This window comes from Palaemon carinicauda, chromosome 14 (genome assembly GCF_036898095.1).
Source record: "Palaemon carinicauda isolate YSFRI2023 chromosome 14, ASM3689809v2, whole genome shotgun sequence".
Taxonomy (NCBI): Eukaryota; Metazoa; Arthropoda; class Malacostraca; order Decapoda; family Palaemonidae; genus Palaemon; species Palaemon carinicauda.
Genome location: NC_090738.1, coordinates 40,199,457 through 40,217,183, shown reverse-complemented (window position 1 = coordinate 40,217,183; position 17,727 = coordinate 40,199,457).

The following is a 17,727-nucleotide window of genomic DNA, read 5'->3' as shown; positions in this document are numbered from 1 at the left end:
AGCCAAGAAGACAGGAGGTTGGAGACCGGTGCTGGACGTCAGTGCTCTCAATGCTTATGTCACCAAGCAGACGTTCACGATGGAGACAACGAAGTCGGTCCTAGCAGCGGTCAGGCAGGAGGACTGGATGGTCTCGTTAGACCTGAAAGACGCATACTTTCACGTCCCCATCCATCCAGACTCCCAACCTTTCCTAAGATTCGTCTTTGGAAAGGTTGTGTACCAGTTCCAAGCCCTGTGCTTTGGCCTAAGCACGGCACCTTTTGTGTTTACGAGACTGATGAGGAATATTGCGAAATTCCTTCACTTGGCAGACATCAGAGCCTCCCTCTATTTAGACGACTGGCTTTTAAGAGCTCCCACAAGTCGTCGCTGTCTGGAGAATCTCAGATGGACTATGGATCTGACCAAGGAACTGGGCCTCCTGGTCAATTTAGAGAAGTCCCAGCTCGTCCCATCCCAGACCATTGTTTACCTGGGTATGGAGATTCAGAGTCGAGCTTTTCGGGCTTTTCCGTCGGCCCCAAGGATCAACCAAGCCCTAGAGTGCATCCAGAGCATGCTGAGAAGGAACCGATGCTCAGTCAGGCAGTGGATGAGTCTAACAGGGACACTTTCATCGCTGGCCCTGTTCATCGAGTTAGGGAGACTCCACCTCCGCCCCCTTCAGTATCATCTAGCTGCTCACTGGACAAGGCCGTCCGTGATGGGTCCAATGAGCTTGCTGCCTCATTTGTGTCCGGAGTCCTAAAAAAGCGAGAATCTCTCTGCTCATTCCTTTCTGCTGGAGTTACACCGTGCCAGAGATCTGAGCTTCTCTTTGCTCCTCTTTCCAAGTGCCTTTTTCCAGAAGTCCTGATAAAGGAAATAGCCGCTTCGTTAGTGCAGAAGGACACTCACGATCTTGTTGCGTCCTCAGCTCGCAAAGCTCCCCCTTTGCCTACATTATCAGCTAGACCGAGGATGGACACTCCAGCGTCTCGCTTTATTCCGCCCTTTCGTGGCAGAGCCTCCAGCAGAGGAGGTGCTCGGGCCGAAGGGAAGCGAGGGAAGAGGAAAGGATCCAAGTCCTCTAAGGGCAGAGTCTGACTGCCCGCAACTTCAGACAGCAGTGGGAGCCAGACTCAAGAACTTCTGGCAAGCCTGGAAGAAGAGAGGCGCAGATGCACAATCTGTGAAGTTGCTCAGAGAGGGGTACAAGATCCCGTTTGTACGAAAACCCCCTCTAGCGACGTCTCCCATCGATCTCTCTCCCAGGTACAGAGAGGAAGAAAAGAGACAAGCCCTAAAACTGGAAGTGTCTCTTTTGCTAAAGAAGGGAGCGGTGGTCAAAGTCTCGGACCTTCAATCACCGGGATTCTACAACCGCCTCTTCTTGGTTTCAAAGAAGACAGGAGGGTGGAGGCCGGTGCTAGACGTCAGTGCTCTGAATGTCTTTGTCACAAAGACGAAGTTCTCCTTGGAGACCACAAAGTCAGTCTTAGCAGCGGTCAGAAGGGAAGACTGGATGGTCTCCCTAGACCTAAGGGACGCCTACTTCCACGTCCCCATCCACTCAGACTCCCAACCTTTTCTGAGATTCGTTTTCGAAAAGGTGGTCTACCAGTTTCGGGCCCTGTGCTTTGGCCTAAGCACAGCTCCTCTCGTGTTTACGAGGCTGATGAGGAATGTAGCCAAATTCCTCCATTTATCGGACATCCGAGCCTCCCTTTATCTGGACGACTGGCTTCTCAGAGCCTCTTCCAGTCGTCGCTGTCTGAAGGATCTCAAGTGGACTCTAGATCTGACCAAGGAATTGGGACTCCTAGTCAATTTGGAAAAGTCGCAACTGGTCCCATCCCAAACTATTGTGTATTTAGGGATGGAGATTCACAGTCAAGCTTTTCGGGCTTTTCCGTCGGCCCCCAGAATAAGTCAAGCCCTGTTATTCATCCAGAACATGCTGGAGAAGGAACGCTGCTCAGTCAGGCTGTGGATGAGTCTGGTAGGGACGCTATCATCCCTGGAACAATTTGTGTCATTAGGAAGACTACACCTCCGTCCGCTTCAATACCATCTAGCTTTTCACTGGAAAAAGGACAAGACGCTAGAAGCGGTCTCGATCCCGATTTCCGAAAAGATGAAGTCTTGTCTGACTTGGTGGAAGGACAATATCAACTTGAGAGAGGGTCGTCCCCTGGCTGTTCAGACTCCCAACCACGTTCTCTTCTCGGACGCATCGGACGTGGGCTGGGGCGCGACATTAGACGGTCGGGAATGCTCAGGACTGTGGAACTCGAGTCAGAGGAACATGCATATCAACTGCAAGGAGCTGTTGGCAGTACATCTGGCCTTGAAAAGCTTCAAGTCTCTCCTTCGAGGCAAAGTGGTGGAAGTGAACTCAGACAACACCACTGCCTTGGCGTACATCTCCAAGCAAGGAGGGACCCACTCACTGACACTGTACGAGATCGCAAGGGACCTCCTCATCTAGTCAAAAGATCAAGACATCTCACTAGTAACGAGGTTCATCCAAGGCAACTTGAATGTCATAGCAGATTGTCTCAGTCGGAAAGGGCAAGTAATTCCAACAGAATGGACCCTCCACAAGGATGTGTGCAAGAGACTTTGGGCCACTTGGGGCCAGCCAACCATAGATCTCTTTGCAACCTCGCTGACCAAGAGGCTTCCAATCTATTGCTCCCCAGTCCCGGACCCAGCAGCAATACATATAGATGCCTTTCTCCTAGATTGGTCACATCTAGATCTCTACGCATTCCCACCATTCAAGATTGTCAACAAGGTACTGCAGAAGTTCGCCTCTCACGAAGGGACAAGGTTGACGCTAGTTGCTCCCCTCTGGCCCGCGAGAGAATGGTTCACCGAGGTACTTCGATGGCTAGTAGACGTTCCCAGAAGTCTTCCTCTAAGGGTGGACCTTCTACGTCAGCCACACGTAAAGAAGGTACACCAAAGCCTCCTCGCTCTTCGTCTAACTGCCTTCAGACTATCGAAAGACTCTCGAGAGCTAGAGGCTTTTCGAAGGAGGCAGCCAGTGCGATTGCTAGAGCAAGGAGAGCATCCACCATTAGACTCTACCAATCGAAGTGGGAAGTCTTCCGAGACTGGTGCAAGTCAGTTTCTGTATCCTCGACCAGTACCTCTGTAGCTCAAATAGCTGACTTTCTCTTATAACTGAGAAAAGGACGATCCCTTTCAGCTCCCACTATCAAGGGCTACAGAAGCATGTTGGCATCGGTCTTACGGCATAGAGGCTTAGATCTTTCCAACAATGAAGATCTTCAAGACCTCCTTAAGTCTTTTGAGACCACTAAGGAGCGTCGTTTGGTTACACCTGGTTGGAATTTAGACGTGGTACTAAGATTCCTCATGTCAGACAGGTTTGAGCCGCTACAATCAGCCTCCTTGAAAGATCTCACTCTAAAGACACTTTTCCTAGTATGCTTAGCCTCAGCTAAAAGAGTCAGTGAGCTTCATGCCTTCAGCAAGAACATCGGATTTTCATCAGAAAAAGCCACATGTTCGCTACAACTTGGTTTTCTAGCCAAAAATGAGCTGCCTTCTCGACCTTGGCCTAAATCGTTCGATATTCCCAGCTTATCGGAGATTGTAGGCAATGAACTAGAAAGAGTCTTATGCCCTGTGAGAGCTCTTAAGTTCTATTTAAAGCGCACTAAACCTTTACGAGGCCAATCTGAAGCTTTATGGTGTTCAGTTAAGAAACCATCTTTGCCTATGTCAAAGAATGCTTTATCCTACTTTATCAGACTGTTAATACGAGAAGCTCATTCACATCTGAGTGAGGAAGACCAAGCTTTGCTTAAGGTGAAGACGCACGAAGTTAGAGCTGTTGCAACTTCCGTGGCCTTTAAGCAAAATAGATCTCTGCGAAGTATAATGGACGCAACCTATTGGAGAAGCAAGTCAGTGTTCGCGTCTTTTTATCTAAAGGATGTCCAGTCTCTTTACGAGGACTGCTACACACTGGGACCATTCGTAGCAGCGAGTGCAGTAGTGGGTGAGGGCTCAACCACTACAATTCCCTAATTTCATACCCTTTTAATCTTTCTCTTTAAATGTTTTTAATGTTGTTTTTATGGGTTGTCCGGAAGGCTAAGAAGCCTTTCGCATCCTGGTTGATTTGGCGGGTGGTCAAAGTCATTTCTTGAGAGCGCCTAGATTAGGGGTTTGATGAGGTCCTGTTGTATGGGTTGCAACCCTTGATACTTCAGCTCCTAGGGGTCGATCAGCATCCTAAGAGGATCGCGAGGCTCCGTAAGGAAGACGTACTTAAAAGGCAGAGTAATTGTTCAAGTCGACTTCCTTACCAGGTACCTATTTATTTTGTTTTTGTTATTTTGATAACTTCTAAATGAAATAAAAAACTCTTAGCTCATAAAATGTAAACATATATTACTGGTCTCTACCCACCATCCTGGGTGTGAATCAGCTATATATTCACCGGCTAAGTTAAATATTTAAAAATGATATTTTAATTATAAAATAAATTTTTGAATATACTTACCCGGTGAATATATAAATTAAATGACCCTCCCTTCCTCCCCAATAGAGACGCAGTGGGACGAGGAGAAAATTGAGTCTTTGTTTACATAAGAGCTGGGTATCTGGTCGACAGATGGCGCTGTTGGGCACACCCGCAACCTGTGTAGCGATCGCTGGCGAGTTTTTTCCGTAGAGTTTGTCTGTTGAGCAACAGAGTTGCAGCTATATATTCACCGGGTAAGTATATTCAAAAATTTATTTTATAATTAAAATATCATATTTCTCTTTTTTTTTACCAATGTAAACAATAAACCTTTTGCAGGATATTTTTGTTTCAGGAATGCAATTGAACTTGCTTTATTCAATAAAGTGTCACAATATTCAACCCTGTACAATGTTTGTTCTTGGTTTCAACAATACAGTAGTAGTTTCTCGTAAAAGCAAACCTATACTTCATATTCTGGATATAATTTTGATAGATACCACAGCTGTTTCCCAAGTAGGGATTAAGACCCACAAAGACTGACAGTTTGTGGATATGAATTCCATAAAGAAATTGTGCCTTCTGCATTGTCAGTTTTTTCGTCTCTCCGTATTAATCGCAAATCCTTTCTGCTTTTATCCGTGTCACCATGACTGTTTGTTGATCATATCGAATCCTGAGCAGATACTAAAACAAGAAAATGGATAGATAATATTGGACCAGGTTCACTAGTCAGATGTTTTCAATTTGTGTTCACTTGTTCCATGTGCAGTATTGAATTCCCTTGTAATTATATGTAGTCTTAAATTATTTGTCAATGCATCTTTAGTCATATTAAAATTGGTATAGTATTCTAACATCTCTTTTTGTGATTCATTTGTTAACAGTTAATAATGTAATTAGGGTTTAATGCTAGTCGTTTAGTATTGCAGGTGTGTAAATGTTTTTCTGCTTCGTAAATACAATCCATTGTTCTTTGATAGGGGAGTATGACTTTAGCAAAGCTGGTATAGGCCATTAGATTTGAACAACATAGTTATAACCACTTGTTTAGATGAGGGGGAAGTCCCCACCTATCTATCAGTCATCTGTCAGTCAAAAAGACTTGCTTTTGACTACAGACATAAACAGTACCCACATACTCTTGCAGCCTCTAAAATTTTGGCTGTTTGAATATTTTTTGCTTTCTATTTCTAGAATAAATGGATAAGTGTGCAGATATTCTGTTGTATCCAGTTAAAATTGGATAAATTAATTGAAAAGTACAAGGATATAAAGTTGTTTCTGGGTAAATCTTCAAATATGTGGTAGGTTTGCTTCCAAACCTGCCTGTAATCTAATCAAGACCATTGCAGGGGATATACCTGTTTCCTGTCATCTCGTTTGCCAAATTTATTCCAAAAGATGAAAGGAAATCTCCTTAATTTTGTTCCAGAGTTTTTAGCAAAGACTCTAAACTTAGTAGTCCACGATACCTGGTTAGAATCCTTCGTAACTCCTCTCCTCTACCAGTGTCGTACTGATGGATTCTGGATGACTTGCTTCTCTGTCCTTTGAGGACTCTCTATATACCAAAGATTTAATTAGAACTGGCAAGGCCAGGAAAAAGATAACCATGAACACTGTCATTATAGCTTTCTGAAAGGGGTCACAAAGTCAGGAACATTGGTTCCACCCTACCATTCATTAAGAAACTATCAGTAGCTCAAGTATTAAAGGCAGGAGTCTGGAAATGACAAGACAACCTTCATATTCCATTACCTACAGATGTAGTTGCACAGGTTCTTACATAACTTGGTCCTGTGGTGGGTGGGTGGTCAGCAGGGTGTGTTGCCAGCTTAGCTCCCCATGGGACAATAAAGTATCTCGTCTAAGATTGCGGTTTCATCATAGGCCTAAAAGAAAACGTAGAAAGACTGTCCTTATATTCTTCTTTCTTCCCCCTTACTTTGGGGTTCAGCAGTTGTGGTTGTTATAAGCTGGACCGAACGTCGGATGTAGGTAAACTTCATAACTGAACAACCTTTCTTTCCAGACATGGTTTATTAAGAAGTATTTTACCCATCTTCCCAGATAAGGGGAAGTATTATTATTATTATTATTATTATTATTATTATTACTTGCTAAGCTACAACCCTAGTTGGAAAAGCAGGATGCTGTAAGCCCAGGGGCCCCAACAGGGAAAATAACCCAGTGAGGAAAGAAAGCAAGTATGGATAGAATGTATTGCTACAAATACAATTGGACATTATATCCCATGGAAGAATATGTTTTCTTTTGACTGAGTACTATTTATCCGTAACACTCCCGTAGAGAACCAGGTGCTCTGGCAATTCCCAGGATCTGACTGGTTCACAGGGACTTCATCCCTCTGAAGGATGAGTCTCCTAATAAACGACAATGTTATATTTTCGTAGGAACAAATCAAAAATTTTAGACGTACAGTAATTTCTATTTTTCCTAGCTATACAAACTAGAGTCTTTCAAGTTAAACTTCTTGCCTCAATCACCCTTCAAGGTTCTGTCCTAAAGGTCAAATGCATAGTCTTGCTAACCGATGGTTGGGCGATGCTTCCCTCTCGCCCTCTGGTTGTTAAACTACAGTGTTGAATCTTAACAGCTGGTCCAGCTTCTCTAAAAGCATACTCCTAATAAAGGACTTGGGTTTTTATAATCAGAAAAAATAAAAATTACTTTTGAAATTTAATTTTTCAAGATTTACAGTATTTACTCTATATCAACCTTCCATTTCCAAAAATTTGTATTTAAATTGTACATTTTTAGTGTTCTTGATTTTTGCTAACTTTGCTATACTGTATGTTCTTCAGCCATATATTTTTTGCATTTTGTCCCCCTTTTAAGATTTCTTTGGTTTGAATATTTCAAGTTTAACATTTTTCTTCTTCCAACTTGTTTACTTTTAAAATAGAAAGATGTTTCTTGAATTATCTCTCGGTTATGTTTCATATTGCTCTCATTTAGTTTCTCACTCTTCTCTCACTTTGTTTCTCATTCTTCTCTCATTTTTCTCGTGTCTCTTGTTTTAAATAGCATTGATTGATTTTTATCCTGTTTTTTATTCTTCTCTTGAAATTAAGGGCAAAGCCTAATAGCACCAGAGGAGGTCCTATGTAGTGTGAAGTCACTCGGTAAAGCATTAATTGCTTGGGTGCCTATGTGACTAATATTAAGCAGACATATTGCAATAATTATTCCATTTTGAGCTTTTGAGTCATTGATGTTTTAGTCCACTATAAGTGAATAGAGTATTTTTATTGTTTCTTCAACTTGACAATCAAAAGTTATTTCTCTGTACTATGCATACTTTTGTGAAGCATATTACTGTACTAGAAATGTATTGTGTATCCATCAGTCTATCTGTTTCTTGTATTGTACGGTACTTTCTGTAGTCATTATCTGGCAATATAGCCCATAGCATTAAGCTAATTTTTTGCTTGAATGGCAAATAAAACCATCTACTGTATTATAAATTTGTTTGATACTACAGTAGTGTATTGTGTAAATTAAAAAATTTATTGCATTTAAGGGTATAGATTTTACAGCAGTAGGTGTACGTTAATTGTTCTGTATTGTGAAAGTGTACATTATGAAATATGATTATACTCTATAACAACTTTTATATGGAAAATGTCATCATATAGTGCTGTAATGTAATACAGTGTAAGGGTTATAGTCAGAGATGATTCACTCCAACAGTATTTGGTTATAAACAAACATAAGGTGTAATAGGTTTTTTCATTGACTTTTAATGCTCTATTTAAGAATATTATGACAAATTATCATAAATATTGCGATGTAAATGCTGGAAACGTATCCGTATTCATCTCACCTTTTTATGGTAGAGTAGCATAATTTTTGCAGTGTTAAAATACAGGTACAGAAGCTTCTGTTATTGTCTCTCTCCCTATTTCCAGTATATTGCTCATCGCATGTTGGAAAAATATGTAATGTGATAGTTTAGTCATTTTAAGTAGGTTACAATACATTTTTTTTTTCTAGAACCTCATGTACACAGAAAATAAGGGTCTTTTGACAAATTATGTATTTTTTTTTCTTTAAATATTGAAACCAACAAAAATTCAACAAGTATGTTTAGCGCTGAGGCCATAACTGAGAAGAAAGCAAGTGATGGCATTAGCTATTAGTCATGTTACTTATACAGTATACAGTTAGTTATGAACTGTATGGATATTACATATTTTCCCTCTGTTAACATTATGGCGGTCCCTTTTCCTTTGTGGTGGTGAATGGGTAAATAGATTTGTAAATTACTATTCTAAATATTTAACTTAGCCGGTGAATATATAATAGCTGCAACTCTGCGGCTTGACAGACACATACATAAAAAACTCGCGAGCGATCGCTATGCAGGTTGCGGGTGTGCCCACCAGCGCCAACTGTCGGCCAGATACCACTCTCGGATGTAAACAAAACCTTCATTTTCAATATTAAACTTACCCGATAATCATGTAGCTGTCAACTCCGTTGCCCGACAGAATTCTATGGAGGGATACGCCAGCTATCACAATACTAGAAGGGGGTGTATTTACCAGCGCCACCTGTGGCCAGGTACTCAAGTACTTCTTGTTGACACCTCCTCAATTATTCCTCTGTCGTGCTTCCGGCAAGACGTTCTGGGATACGCTTATGTTCTTGGAGTATTTTCACGACTTTGGTGAAGTATTTCTCTTTGATTTCGGCTGTCGCTTTACTGGAAAACTTCTATATTAGCTTAGTTAGCTTTTGGAATTAATTTGATTAATTTTGGTGACGAGAGAGTATGAACTCTCGTTCACCTTTCAATGGCCGACCCTTCCCTTAGACGGAAGTGTTGGTGTCTAAGAGAGTATAGACTCTCTTTCTTAATTTTGCTTAACAAAAGTTATAGATTTATTTTATATCTCTCCGCCTCTTATAGGCCTCTTCGATTAACTTCCTTTTATTATAAACTCATTAAAATTAATTTTTATATTTGTTTATATTCGACCTTCCTTATAGTAGGCGGTCTTTTACCGAAGTTAATAAACTTTGAGCCCGTCATTTCGGTTTTACCTGTTAACATATTATGCTATTTCCGCCACAGAGTTTGAAAGATTTTCTTTGACAGTCTCGTACTGTTTTCAAAGCTGAACTAACGTTTTGTTTTGTCTCTGCAGTTGTTGACGTTCAGAACGTTCAACTTGCACTCTATCGTTACGATAGAGAAAGAATGTTCACGGTTTCACGTTGCAGTAAGAGTAACCGTGTCTAGCGTTTTGTTCATTCTTTCTTAACTTAATGGTTTTGATCCTAATAAAGGAACTTTTCAGTTTTTTTCCTTTAACAATAATATGTTTTAACGATATATATGATTGGGCTCTTCTCTCAGGTTCTAAGTCAAGAGAGAGAGAGAGAGAGAGAGATAGAGACGGAGGGAGAAAGAGGATAAACGTTTCATTCAAGCCTGCCAGGCGTACGAGTAACGTCGTTATCGTTTTTTTGCTCTTCTCCCTAGTCTCTTTAGGGGAAGAAACTAAACGTTTCTAGAGTGATCTAGTGTTTAGTCTCTTTCCAACCACTGATTTATCTTTCATTAGATTTTTCTGTTACATTGTAATTCTGTTTTCGCAATTACTAACTTTGAGAAAGGATAGAATTGCGTATTTCAGGTACAAACCACTTAAAGTTTCGAGTTCAGTGAAATAAGTGCAAACAGAAATCAAAGTGATAAGTGATTAGTGCGTGAGGGTACTTTTGTGCGCGCCAGTCGTCCTCCCAGTCCGGGACCTCTTGCAAGCTCCCAAGCCCAGGGGAGAAGCAATGTCGAAGGGCATAAGGGTTCAGCAGGCCTTGATCGGCGCACAGAAGTATTCTCGGTGGTTGTGGGCGTGTCTTACCGAGACCGTCACTCCCACCCGCAGACGATTGAGCCCTTATTTTGCTCGTCTGCAGAAGAGATTAGGGGAGAAAATAAAGGCAGAGTAACACTGGTCTCAGGTCTCAAGACTTCTTAAACGTTAAGTCCAGACCTATGCCAGACGTACGAAGTTAAAGTTCACAACCCGAATGCAGTCATTGGGTTAGCTCTGACTCTCCTCAGTCATCAGTTGATTACACTCCGACTAAGAGGAGTAAGGTTCTGCCACAACAGATCTCTGCTGTTAAGGCTTTACCTCAGCAGAACTTAGTGTCTGCCGACCCCAAGTTAACTCTACTGCAGTCCATACAGTCACAACTTTCGGTCTTGATGCGTGAGTGTCGGGCTGAGAGTGTTGCACCGCCTGCACTCCCTCCACCTGTTCTCGCTGCACCTGTGCTCGCCCAGCCTGCACCTGCTCCGCCTGTGCTCGCCCAGCCTGCACCTGCTCCGCCTGGTCGCAGCCATCTGCCAGGCGTACGATGTTGTGAACTCTACTACAGTCCATGCAAGCACAGCTTTCGGACTTGATGAGTGAGTGTCGGGCTGAGAGTGTTGCTCCTCCGCCTCCGCCTACACTCCCTCCTCCTACACTCGCTCTGCCTGATCACAGTACCATCTGCCAGGCGTACGATGTTGTGGACTCTACTACAGTCCATGCAAGCACAGCTTTCGAACTTGATGAGTGAGTGTCGGGCTGAGAGTGTTGCTCCTCCGCCTCCGCCTACACTCCCTCCTCCTACACTCGCTCCGCCTGATCACAGTACCATCTGCCAGGCGTATGATGTTGTGGACTCTACTACAGTCCATGCAAGCACAGCTTTCGGACTTGATGCGTGAGTGTCGGGCTGAGAGTGTTGCACCTCCTGCACTCCCTCCACCTGTTCTCGCTGCACCTGTGCTCGCCCAGCCTGCACCTGCTCCGCCTGTGCTCGCCCAGCCTGCACCTGCTCCGCCTGGTCGCAGCACCATCTGCCAGGCGTACGATGTTGAACCACTTTCGGAGTTTGCTGTTCACAGTGTTGTTCAGCCTCAGCCTTCTTTAAGGCAACCCTTGCTTTGGGATCAGGAGAGTTACACTCTTCCTCCTCCTCCCCTTGCTGCTCCACCAGTGATGCAACTCTCGGTTGGGGTACAACAACCTCTCCCCTCCGTGAGTCTGTCTGCTCAACCAGCGCTGCACCGAGTTCAACCCTCATCTAGGCAAGCTCATCTACACCATGCACTTGCGCCTCAGGAGCCTCAGCTTGCTAGAACTTTACCTTGTTCTGCACAGCCTCAACCTTCTCATGCTCCACTCATCTCTCAGGAACAGGAACGGACTACTCCGCCTCCGTCCTCCGCTCAGCTGGTGCAATCCTTGGGTGCAACTCTTGCTAGGAGTCAACCTCCTTCACCCTTGCACCTGCCTTCTGCTCCGTCTGTTGTTCAGCCTATGCAGTCTGAACCTCAGGTTTTCCCTCAAGTTGAGGAAACCTCTGTTGTTGTTCCAGCTCGTTCTGACTCTGCTGTTCAGCATACCATGGTTTAAACCCCATGCAAGCATGCATAAAGCACTCTAGCACTGGTCATGGAATTTCTGAGAAATGTTAAACGCCATGCACACGCTCTGCTTTCCTTTCAGCAGGCTCTGCTTACAGCAGGCTCTACTTACTACATGCTCAGCATTCAGCATGCTCTGCATTCAGCATGCTCTGCATACAACATGCTCTGCATACAGCATGCTCTGCATTCAGCATGCTCGGCATACAACATGCTCTACATACAGCATGCTCTGCATACAGCATACTCTGCATACATCATGCTCTGCATACCTTACCGCATGCTTCTCAACACATCTTGGGTTGTTGCCAACTCACTAGACTGTCAAGCAGTTTCATAACGTTGCCTTCTAGTCTGCTGCTTTGCACCAGTGAACCCTCACTCAGAGAACTTAGCTTTTCTAGGATAAGGTCCCTGTAGATGAGAAAGTTCTTTTCTCCCTCCTTCTGATATTCCCTTGAGGACTCTGTCATTTGGAGGGAGCCTTTAGCTGCATAACCTCTTATGGACTTTTATTTAAGCATAACATGCTTACAGGGAAGGTAATGGTTACACTTCAGCCGCTAATCCCGTCTGTTACCACACCTGCTCCCATAGACCTTGAGCTGTGTTGCATGACATGCAGTCCAAGCTTAGTCCTTGTTAGAGGATTTTTTGTTTACGGAGTCAATGTGTCACGGGGAAGACGTTCAACAACCAACAGAAGGGACTTGTTGTGACGCAGTGGGCAACCTCAGCAACCCGTTAAGGAGTTGTCTGTACGACCCAGACAGTCTAGACAGATTCGGGTTGTCACTGTACTTCCTCGCTTGCCCATGATTGACAGTTTACAGACTGTGCAGCAGTATCATGATCTTGTGTCCGGCTCCGTCAGACGACTGGCTTTTAAGAGCTCCCTCAAGTCGTCGCTGTCTGGAGATTTTCAAATGGGCTATGGATCTGACCAAGGAACTGGGCCTCCTGGTCAATTTTGAGGAGTCTCAGCTCGTTCCATCCCAGACCATTGTCTCCTTGGGTATGGATCTTCAGAGTCGAGCTTTTCGGACTTGTCCGTCGGCCCCAAGGATCTTCCAAGCCCTAGAATGCATCCAGAGCATGCTGAGAAGGAACCGATGCTTAGTCAGGCAGTGGATGAGTCTAACAGGGACACTTTCATCGCTGGCCCTGTTCATCGAGTTAGGGAGACTCCACCTCCGCCCCCTTCAGTATCATCTAGCTGCTCACTGGATAAAGGACATGACGCTAGAGACGGGCTCAGTTCCTGTTTCCGAAGAGATGAGGTCTACTCTAACGTGGTGGAAGAACAGCATTCTTCTCAAGGAAGGTCTACCATTGGCTGTTCAGTCCTCCGACCACCGTCTCTTCTCGGACGCATCGGACACGGGCTGGGGTGCGACACTGGACGGACAGGAATGCTCGGGAACATGGAATCAGGAGCAAAGGACACTTCACATCTATTGCAAGGAGTTGTTGGCAGTTCATTTGGCCTTGATAAACTTCAAGTCCCTCCAGCTTAACAAGGTGGTGGAGGTGAACTCCGACTACACCACAGCCTTGGCTTACATCTCCAAGCAGGGAGGGACTCATTCGAGGAAGTTGTTCGAGATCGCAAGGGACCTCCTCATTTGGTCAAAAGATCGAAAGCTCACGCTGGTAACGAGGCTCATTCAGGGCGATATGAATGTCATGGCAGATCGCCTCAGCCGGAAGGGTCAGGTCTTCCCCACAGAGTGGACCCTTCACAAGAATGTTTGCAGCAGACTTTGGGCCCTGTGGGGTCAGCCAACCATAGATCTATTCGCTACCTCGATGACCAAGAGGCTCCTCTTGTATTGTTCTCCGATTCCAGACCCAGCAGCAGTTCGCGTGGATGCCTTTCTGCTGGATTGGTCCCATCTCAACCTGTATGCATTCCCGCCGTTCAAGATTGTCAACAGGGTACTTCAGAAGTTCGCCTCTCACAAAGGGACACGGCTGACGTTGGTTGCTCCCCTCTGGCCCGCGAGAGAATGGTTCACTGAGGTACTGCAATGGCTGGTCGACGTTCCCAGGACTCTTCCTCCTAGAGTGGACCTTCTGCGTCAACCTCACGTAAAGAAGGTACACCCAACCTCCACGCTCTTCGTCTGGCTGCCTTCAGACTATCGAAAGACTCTCAAGAGCTAGAGGCTTTTCGAAGGAGGCAGCCAGAGCGATTGCCAGAGCAAGGACGACATCCACTCTCAGAGTCTATCAGTCTTTATGGGAAGTCTTCCGAAGCTGGTGCAAGGCCAATGCAGTTTTCCTCAACCAGTACCAATGTAACCCAGATTGCTGACTTCCTGTTACATCTAAGGAACGTAAGCTCCCTATCAGCTCCTACGATCAAGGGTTACAGAAGTTTGTTGGCAGCGGTTTTCCGCCACAGAGGCTTGGATCTTTCCTCCAACAAAGATCTACAGGACCTCCTTAGGTCTTTTGAGACCTCAAAGGAACGTCGGTTGTCCACTCCAGGCTGGAATCTAGACGTGGTCCTAAGGTTCCTAATGTCATCAGGATTTGAACCGCTCCAATCAGCCTCTTTTAAGGACCTCACATTAAAAAACTCTTTTCCTCGTGTGCTTAGCAACAGGTAAAAGAGTAAGTGAGATCCACGCCTTCAGCAGGAACATAGGTTTCACATCTGAAACGGCTACATGTTCCTTACAGCTCGGTTTTTTGGCTAAAAACGAGCTTCCTTCCCGTCCTTGGCCTAAATCGTTCGAGGTCCCAAGCCTGTCCAACATGGTGGGGAACGAACTGGAGAGAGTACTTTGCCCAGTTAGAGCTCTTAAGTACTATCTAAAGGTCAAAACCATTACGAGGACAATCAGAAGCCTTATGGTGTGCTATCAAGAAGCCTTCTCTACCAATGTCTAAGAACTCAGTTTCTTACTACATCAGGCTTCTGATTAGAGAAGCAAATTCTCATCTGAAGGAAGAAGACCTTGCTTTGCTGAAGGTAAGGACACATGAAGTGAGAGCTGTGGCTACTTCAGTGGCCTTCAAACAGAACCGTTCTCTGCAGAGTGTTATGGATGCAACCTATTGGAGAAACAAGTCAGTGTTCGCATCATTCTATCTCAAAGATGTCCAGTCTCTTTACGAGTACTGCTACACCCTGGGTCTATTCGTAGCAACGAATGCAGTAGTAGGCGAGGGCTCAGCCACTACATTCCCATAATCCCATAACTTTTTAACCTTTCTCTTGAATACTTTTTATGGGTTGTACGGTCGGCTAAGAAGCCTTCCACATCCTTGTTGATTTGGCGGGTGGTCAATTCTTTCTTGAGAAGCGCCAAGGTTAAAGGTTGTGATGAGGTCCTTTAGTATGGGTTGCAGCCCTGTATACTTTAGCACCTTTGAGTTGATTCAGCCTCCCAAGAGGAACGCTGCGCTCAGTAAGGAAGACGATCTTATTAAAGGCAGAGTAACGGTTCAAGTCGACTTCCTTACCAGGTACTTATTATTTCATTGTTATTGTGGATAACTGATTATATGAAATATGGGATACTTAGCTATCCTTTAATCTTGTACACTGGTTTTCACCCACCCCCCTGGGTTAGAATCAGCTACATGATTATCGGGTAAGTTTAATATTGAAAAATGTTATTTTTATTAATAAAATAAATTTTTGAATATACTTACCCGATAATCATGATTTAATCGACCCTCCCTTCCTCCCCATAGAGAACCAGTGGACCGAGGAATAATTGAGGAGGTGTCAACAAGAAGTACTTGAGTACCTGGCCACAGGTGGTGCTGGTAAATACACCCCCTTCTAGTATTGTGATAGCTGGCGTATCCCTCCATAGAATTCTGTCGGGCAACGGAGTTGACAGCTACATGATTATCGGGTAAGTATATTCAAAAATTTATTTTATTAATAAAAATAACATATTTCTTCTCTGTCGACGTTGACGACAAGACGTACTTTTACTCGCTGTAGAACCTGGAGTTTTTCCCATCATATTTGGTGAAGTACTTTAATTTGGTTTGAGCTTTCGCAGTACAGGTGTTTTTCTTCAAAATAAACCCTTGAACTCTTTTTTGATTCGGATTATTTGTTGATGATTTAGATCGTTTTTTGGAATTTTCCCTTGACTAATTCAAAATGGCTGACCCTTCTCAAGTTCCCAAGTTTCGAAAGTGTAATGCTAGGGACTGTAATAGGCGTCTTCCAAAGGTTTCTCTCGACCCTCACACTGTTTGTTCCAATTGTCGGGGTAAAACCTGTCAATTGGGAGATCGGTGTGAGGAATGCATGGGCCTTTCGGAATTCGATTGGATCGAATTTGATAAATATACATGCAGACTAGAGAGAGATAGGGTAAGGAGAAGTTCTTCTAGGTCCGTAGATTTTTCCTCTCCACATGCCCCTGAACCTAATCCTTCCCCTGTAGTGGTTGTTCCTAACCCCCCTCCTAGCACTCAGGAACCGTCTATGCAAGACATGATGCGTGCTATTCATGCCTTGGGGGAGAGAGTTGAGGCTTTAGCAAGTGACCGGAATCAACTCATGGCGGACGTGAAGGAACTCAAGTGCCAAAGTGCCACGGCGGAAAGTGGGAAAGTGCCAAGTGTTACGCAAAGTGTTGTGAACAGTGTTGCGACCGAGGGTTCGTTTGTTCGTGCCTGTCGTCCACCTAGTCCGGGACCTCTTGCAAGCTCCCAAGCCCAGGGGAGAAGCAATGTCGTACGACTTATGGGTTCGAGAGGCCTTGATCAGCGAACAGACGTTCCCTCTTTGGTATCAGGCGTATCTCGTCAAGATCGCCCCTACCATAAGACGAGAGAGCCCATTTTTACCTCGTCGTCCGAAGGTGTTTCACGTAAGAAACCTTTGACCAAGGTCTCTAGACCGTTAAAACGCAAGTCGGTCCCTTCAGGACAAGTCCAACGTCCCGGATGTAGCCACTGGGACAGTTCGGACCCGTTGCCGTCATCTGATGACTGCTCGCCGCCTAAGAGAGGCAAAGTTGTGCCGTCTCAGTCGCTAACCCCGTCTGTTACCGCACCTGCTTCCGTAGACCCTAAATGGATGTTACTGCAAGACATGCAGTCTAAGCTTGCGTCCTTGATGGAGGACTACAACGCTGAGAAGGTTTCCGTTGAACCTACTGGCCATCAGCCATCCAAGCGTTCTGTTGTGCGTCCTGTTGACGTGGATGTAGCTTTCTCGCGTCAACCAGTTGGGGTTGTTCCTCCCCCGATGCGATCCAGTGTGGATTTCCAGCCGCACGTTGACGTTAGGCAACACGCTGATGCGATTGGTGACGTTCAGGACGTTCACCAACCATCAGAGTTGACTTGTTTTGACGCGGTGCGTCAACCTCCGCAACCCGGTATGGTGTTGACTGCACAACCCAGACGGTCTAAACAGTCTCGGGTGGACGCTGTGCGTCCTCGCGCACCTGTTGTTGTTGACAGTTCCCAGACTGTTCAGCAGTTTCAGGACGCTGCGTCCTGCTCCGTCACGTATGCACCAGTGCGACCGGACTCTGCGAGTCAAACGTTGCCTACACCTTTGCCGTTTTCTCATCAGTTATCAGATGAGGAACTGTCAGATGAGGACGTTGCTGAACCACAGCCTGAGGATCAGCCTTCAGAATTAGATGAGCCTAAAGCAGTTCCACCATCTTTGGACTTTAGAAAAGTCATGGTTGTTTTTAAAGAGTTGTTCCCTAATCACTTTATTTCTGTGGCTCCTCGTTCGCCGCCGTCCGAGTTTGTTTTAGGCGTTCCTGCTACCATGCCAGCCTTT